Here is a 7,731-nt window from a genome sequence, read left to right as displayed (position 1 = left end):
CACTACTTGGAATCCGCCGATTGTATGGGATCAGATACCTTGTATGAATACGTTAAATTACGTAATTCAATCCATTCAATTTGAGGTTATATGTTCAGATCACCATTTTTTTTTTTTCAAAAGGAAAGCAGATATCTATTCTCATTTTGTGTTTGGTCATTCTATTGAGTCATCTATAATACCAATCTCCTCGTGGTTTAAGGAGTGGAAATATGATGTATAAACTCAACTATTGCATTTTTGTTCTTTGTGTAGAGGGTCACATCCTTTTACCGACATCCTCTTGTGTAAGGAGTGGAAAGAAAGATGGAGAGACCCATGTTTTAAATCACTTTCAACTTGTAATGTGGCTTGTTTTTGTTTTGTTTTTTCGACATCATTTCGTCCATACTTGAATGAAATGGATTGAGATATATTCATATATTTCATTCGGATAGAGAGATACAGGGAGGGGGGGAATGTAAAATTGTATTGCTTTTATATATTAAAGGTAATATTTAAAAAGGGAGTGCTTATTTAGGCCACATATGGCCTAAATAAGGTAAGGGAGGGGGGTTTAGCTTATTTAGGCCACAGTGGACTGTGGCCTAAATAAGGTAAGGGAGGGGGGTTTAGCTTATTTAGGCCACACATGTTCAAACTACTCTTTTCAGGCAACTGAGTTCATTCCACTTTCATAATGGTGCACCTTTCTCATTTAGTATGGTTTTGCCTCAGTGTACAACTTATAAATCATAACCATAATGAATATTGTAAAGAACAAAGCACAAAACGCAAAATTTTGCTCAATTCCAATGGTTTGAATGAGGGCCGGATTTTTCCTTCATGGAGGGGCAAAAGCTAGGCTACCATTTTGGCACACTTTGGTCAAGTGAAAAGGTCAAATCCTCCGAATGGACTTTCGGGTTAAATTTGGGGTATAAAAAGTGTGTATACTACGTGGCTGAGTCAAAGTTACACTATCTTTGCCTGAGTGACACTCTCTCGTACTGTCTCGTAGTAGTACATGTAGGCTAGTAGGCCTAGTAGTAGTAGTAGCAAAGATCGTGTAGAGAATATTTGGTAGTAGATTCTATCTAGTAGGCAGTTTAGTGAACGTGCTCGCGGCAGGGCGAATTTGCCTCGATAAGCACTGTAGACTTTTGCGATCGGCCACGAAGCCTCGTGTTTTGATGGGTCTAGATCTAGATCTAGATCTAAACAACTCAGTGCTATTCGCACTGCCACACCCGACAGGCCTAGATCTACATCTTTTTAAAAGGAAAAGAAAGATCATCAAAATGGTTGAATTCGCATGAAAATTGATTAGGTAGAACTAGAACTATTAAAACTTGCTTCTGAAAACAAGGCAATTTTTATACGAAGGCCATTTTTATAACTCGATGAAATAAAAGCTACTGACTGTGTACTGTGTTATTCTGTATAAAAATAAATTATGAAACTTCAGGACGTAGATCTATTATTATTTACCAGCATCTTTTGATGCCTGAGCTGTAGAGGTTGAAGTTTTCACAACACTAATAGATCTAGTAATAGGGTTAGGTAATACGGCTTTCCGTAAAAAATGCATAGATCTACAAAAGCCGACCACCGAATCGACCGGGCGCCTCGGTCTCCCCTGCACTCTGATTCAATATTATATTTAAACAAAAATGCTAATCAATGAAAATTGCAAATTGATTATAATAGTATAGTCCTGTAGAGGATAGGTGGACTCCGGGGTCTGCATAGCGAAATACTAGGTTTTAGGATGTGGACCCCGGAGTCACCGTAGTGAAATAAGGTTTGGTTTAAGTAAGGATTGGTACTAGGTTTTAGGACAGGTGGACCCTGGGGTCACCGCAGTGAAATAAGTAGGTTTCTTTAAAGATTGGTGGAACCCGGAGTCACCAAGGCCATAGAGGATTAAGAAGGTTTAATTAAGGATTGGTGGTCCCCCGGGACACCTTGATTAAACCTACTTATTTTACTACGGTGACCGCAGGATCCACCTATTCTAAAACCTAACTAGTGTTTCGTTAGGTAGACCCTGGGGTTCACCTTAAACCTACCTATTTCACTACGTTGACTCCAGGGTCCACCAATCCTTAAAATTAAACCTAGATCTATCTACATGTACTTATTTCACTACATTGACCCCAGGGTCCACCAATCCTTAATTAAACCTAGATCTACTGATTTCACTACATTGACCCCGTGGTCCTCCAATCCTTAATTAAACCTATCTACTTATAATTTCACTACTTTGACCACGGGCTCCGCCAGTCCTATTATAAAATAAACTTAGATCTACTTATTTCATTATGTTGACCCCGGGGTCCACCGATCCTTAGTTAAACCTAGATCTACTTATTTCACTACGCTGACTCCGGGGTTCACATCCTAAAACCTAACATTTTGTTAGGTAGACCCCGGGGTCCACCTATCCTTTTGGCTAGATAGACCCCGTAGTCCGCCTATCCACTTTCTTGATAATAACTGAAAACAATACATGCCAGTTGTCATTTATAGTGAAGACAAATGAGGGGAAAAAATATAATTAGGTAGACTTTAATTTGTCCAAAAAATTGCAAGTGCAAGTGAAGATCATAAAATAATTTTGTTATTTTCTGGTCACCTTTCCAAGGACCTTAAATTGATTCTACATCACATGTCATGTACGATACGGCTGTGAAGGAAAATGGATGTGAAGAGTTTTAAAGAGATAATAATGTAACTTGTAAAAAAAACAATGCTTTACATTGGTTTGGTTATTTTGACTACATATGTGGCCTAAATAAGGTAAGGGAGGGGGGTTTAGCTTATTCAGGCCACAGGTGTGGCCTAAATAAGGTAAAGGAGGGGGGTTTAGCTTATTTAGGCCACCTGTGGCCCAAATAAGGTAAGGGAGGGGTGTTTAGTTTATTTAGGCCATATGTGGCCTAAATAAGGTCACCCATTTAAAAATAATAGCCATGATAACGATGAAACCTAGGTCTCTGTTACTACAATACCACGCTCCCTCTCACTTATCCACTCGCTTAGCTGATCAACGGCGGGAAGTTAAAAATAACTTCAGCTCTCTACGTCTTGCACCGTGGCCTTCGTGATACGTAGGCTACGCTTGCACCAAAACAAGCCCAGCCTCTCCCTTCCTCCACGGTTCAAAGTTCACACAGCGAGCGGTACTGCTGTTTGAACACATCAAGCGGTCCTGCCGCCATCGAGCGGTCCTGCGGCGTGCCCTTGCTCGGTGTTTTGAGAGAGCACAAGTCAGCAGGTCATGTTTCGAGCTTGTCCTGGGACAATTCACTAGGCCTAGCGCAAATCAGTACTGTGTGAATCGTGGGTCTTGTGGCTGCGGACGAGATTTGAGACTTGAGGGTTGTCCGCTGCTTTGCGCAAGTCTTCGATTAATCAAGCAAACTACAGCGCCACGCCGCGCAGTGACACTGTGGGCGGGACCTCTCTCTTTTTCTGACGTAAGTGGCTTCGTGGATTGCAAGCAGGGTGGGGATGATGAGGGGGTCTGACATGAGTGGCTTCGCGGATTGCTAGTTGCTGTGGACTTGAAGTTTACACTAAACTAAGGAGGTTACAGTTTGCGCTAGACTCAACTTATCATGCTGGTGATTTGATTTGATTATATTTGACCTAGTGATATGAGGCTTGTGACTTGAACTAGGGGCTTGCGAGCACGTGCGGGTTTGCTACCGGGGTACAGCCCTACTCAACACCTTTTATGTCCATTTAAAAACACATTTATGAGTAGATTTTACTGAAAAATGCACAAAAAATGTTGATTTTCAGTTTACAAGGGCTCTCAAGCTATGAAAATTACCAAACTTTGGCAGCCATTTTCTCGCTAACTTTACCTCTGGAACCCGGCGACCCCCTCCTCCTTCAACCACAAATTTCTTGACTTCAACTTCAGTTCAAGATGGGTATTTTTTTCATTGAAAGCAAGATGTACGAACAAGCTCTTTAAGATGATACCAATTACTCCACATGCCCAAAAATTGACGAGCTCCTGATTCCACCATGTCATGACACATATAATACATTTTTGAGGTTCTGAGTACAGCAAGTAATTTTAATTTTCATATATACGAGGGCTGTCCCACGGAAAACCGGTATTTAGCTGTAGTTTGAAAACTATTCAATATTTTCGCAATCTATAAACCCACACTTGTAACACAATCATTTAGGAAATTCCCAATTGAGTACCATAAGCATCGCACTAACCAAACGAACATAGCAGTTCTCCAAAGATGGCTACCCCCTTGGAAAATTGGTCAAGGGTAGAAGTGAGGTCTGCTATTCGGTTTCTGGCCGCAAAAGGTCTCAAACCTATAATATACACACTGAAATAAAGTCAGTTTACGGGGAGAAAGTAATGACAAAGTCACAGGTATACGAGTGGAGTAATAAGTTCAATGCCGGTCATACGGATGTCAATGACAAAGTTAACCCAGGACCTTGTTTTTCTGCCAAGACTGAGGACAAGAGTCGGGTTAAAGATCTCATTCAAACAGACAGGCACCTAAAAATTGGTGAAATTTCCGAGTCGCAAAACATTTCAAAGCCGACTGTCCTTAGGATAGTGTTTGATGAGCTGCACTATGGAAAGGTCTCTGCTCGATGGCTCCCAAAAGAGCTGACAGTTGACCTCAAGACGCAACGTGTTGAAGTGTCTCAGACTTTGTTGAATCGTTGTCGCAAAGCTGTCACGAGAGTCAAGAACGCATCTGGAGACCTCCAACAATATGATGAAGCATTCCTGAGAAGCGTTATTACAGGTGATAAGACTTGGATACACCACATGACTCCTGAGACGAAGAGGGATTCAATGGTTTGGAGGCACACGTCTTCCACTCCCCCGAAAAAGTTTAAAGTTCAACCATCGGTGAAGAAACTCAAGGCCATGGTTTTCTGGGATGCTAAGGGTGTTCTGCTTCTTGACATTCTGGAACCAGGACAAACTGTTAATGCTAACAGATACTGCCAGACTCTTGATAAGTTGGGAGAGGCTGTGTGCCGGCGCCGAAAAAGACCAGGCCAGTTGTCCTGCGGGGTCATTTTGCAGCATGACAACGCAACGCCACACACCACAAACGCTACGAAAGACTGGATCCAAAGGTTCGGTTGGGAAGTTCTGCCACACCCCCCTCTCAGTCCTGACTTGGCCCCCTCAGATTATCACCTTTTTGGACCAATGAAACGCCATTATATTTCTGGACAGCGATTTACCGACGACGAAGACCTCGTGGAAGCCGTGAAGGTTTTGTTGAAATCCCTTGAAGAAAAATTCATCTCCCTGATCCAGCGATGGGAAAAATGCATCCAGCGGGATGGTGATTATTACATTGAGAAACAAAGCACATGTTGAGGTATGATGTGTTACATTTTTATTATAACAGGACAAACATTGTTGCTTTTATGGACCTTTTCCGGTTTTCCGTGGGACAGCCCTCGTATTTTAGGAAAATGCGTACCAGTATTCTACATTTCCTAGTTCTTCTCCTCATGGACTTGACAGTGATGAATAAAAATTACATATGAACTTGAGAAACGGATTTGCGAATTATAATAATGAAGCCCAATATATATCAATTGGCAAGATCTTTAGTTGCTGGTCTACTGTAAATAGCTTGAATTTATCAAATTGAGAAGAAAAGTGTGTGTGAATGGTTTGATGGGGGAATTAATGGGCCAATGCTTTAAACAATGTTCGCCATCTAAACACACTTCATCCATTCAACGGTATTCACCATTTTATATTTAGCGTGGCAATGGCGGTTTTGTGCACCCAGTAGAGCCATCTGTTTTTACTTCTCGAGTTTACTTCGATTGCTGAACCAATATAAGATCATCCACTGAGGCACACCTTCTTCGTCCATCTTGCAAACTGAAAATATAAGTATAAGCTATGACAAAAGAGAGATGTCTCTGCTCTGCCTCTGACAGACCCCTTGCTATCCTCTCCCCTAGCTAGCTTAAAATGGGGAGGGTATAGGTCATGCAAAGTAACTCTACTCTGTCTGTCCTTTTAAAAGGGTGTTTGGAGGGTGCTACTCGTAGGTCCTTGATCTATGTTCTACCTCTGGTAATTTTGCCTAACTGTCTTGCTTTCGCCTGGTTCTAAATGGCTGCTTTAGTGTCAATGTTTTGCTTTTTGCTCAAATTAACAGCATTGCTGGCTTTTTAGGAGCGTATATCTTTCTTCTCATTTATTTTTTGGTCTGTTCTGATTGTAAAGTATCCGCTGTTTAATATAAGCCCATTGTATGTGGAAAATGCAAAGAGGTTCCTTTTCTAATAATTCCATATACTATGATATACTACTTACATATCCTATCCATCATTGCCTTGGTTCTCGGGTGGTTGGGGAGTGCTGTGGTGTGGTCTGCTCCTTTTTTCCTAAACGTCTAGCATTATCATTAATCTCTCCTTATTTATTTTTGGTTACTCTCCAATAATACCTTTAATTTTAATCCTTTGGCACTTGTTTGATCTATTTGTTTTGCAAGTGCAGTAGGCTACTTATTTAAACTTTTTTTAAATTGCTTTGGTTTGACCCGGAATATTTGGGGACCCACATGTTGTAGTGGTAACGACACTGGCTTTGTCTCCCAGGCGTACTGGGTTTGATCTGCACGAGAAAGGCGCATTTGTGTTTTTTGCCTTTACACAAGGAATCTTGCTGTTTTTTTACTTCAAATGAATGGTTGGGTGGCAAAAAGACCTTTTTCTTTTCTCTCCGTCTAGTTTTTATACATGTTTTATTTTTTCCCAGCTCTTAAGTTTTATGACTGTTAACAATATGTTGATGTGTTCCTCTCCAACCTTGGCTTCAAAAAAGCTCCCGAAGGATCAGATATTCGTTTTTACATGTAACATGTAAGGAAAATACAGAGGAAGCATCCTGTCCATCTAGCAGAGCCTCATACTAGACAAGGGGCAGGGAACCAGAAGGTCCGCCCGCCCGGTGCCGCCCCGCTCGCACGCCAGACGGTCCTCGCTCGTGACTGTACTCCCCACAGCCATGCAGCTTCTAGGCACGAAGATGACACCGTAAGCTTGGGTCCATGTCCTCCACGGATACTTGGGGGTGCTGTCGACAGGTTGTGCTCCTGGATTCCACCTTCGACCTCCTGAGGCTTCGGGATTTTTTTATCAAGGTTGTCTCATTTAGATCATTCGTATTCTGTTCCTGGACCGTGATGTCTAGGCTTAACAGGGTCACCTCGAGAAAAAATGCTTCTCAAACGAAAGGTAGCACTACGTCTTGGTTGCTGGGCTTCGCAACCTACCGTGATCGCACCAGGTTTACCACAGGGATCTGCACTCCCGCCGGTTCTGTTTAAAGTTTATACAATAGGGATAACTTCCAACCAGCTGGAGGGGCCCGGACGTGTACTCAGTTTTGCTGATGATGTGCTGGTGTACAGGCAGAGCAAGAACCGCCAGGTTACATCGGAGAGAGTACAGGAAGAACTCGACAAACTTGAACAGTGGTGTGAGGCGTACAACGGGAAACTGCACCCAGACAAATTCTGTGCACTGTGGTGTGTACACTGAATAACCATGCAGTGCACGATGACATGCCAAGTATCTCGATTGGAGGCAAAGTGCTGAAGACGGAACCCACACTGAAGTACTTGGGCATCACGTTTGATCGCACCCTCTCTGGCAAAGTTCACATCCCGAGAACAATCTCCAGAGCGAGAAAAGGCCAAACAGCCCTTAAGA

This window comes from Aplysia californica, unplaced genomic scaffold (genome assembly GCF_000002075.1).
Source record: "Aplysia californica isolate F4 #8 unplaced genomic scaffold, AplCal3.0 scaffold00145, whole genome shotgun sequence".
Lineage (NCBI taxonomy): Eukaryota > Metazoa > Mollusca > Gastropoda > Aplysiida > Aplysiidae > Aplysia > Aplysia californica.
The sequence above is the reverse complement of the archived record's forward strand: the minus strand, read 5'-3'. Positions refer to the sequence as shown.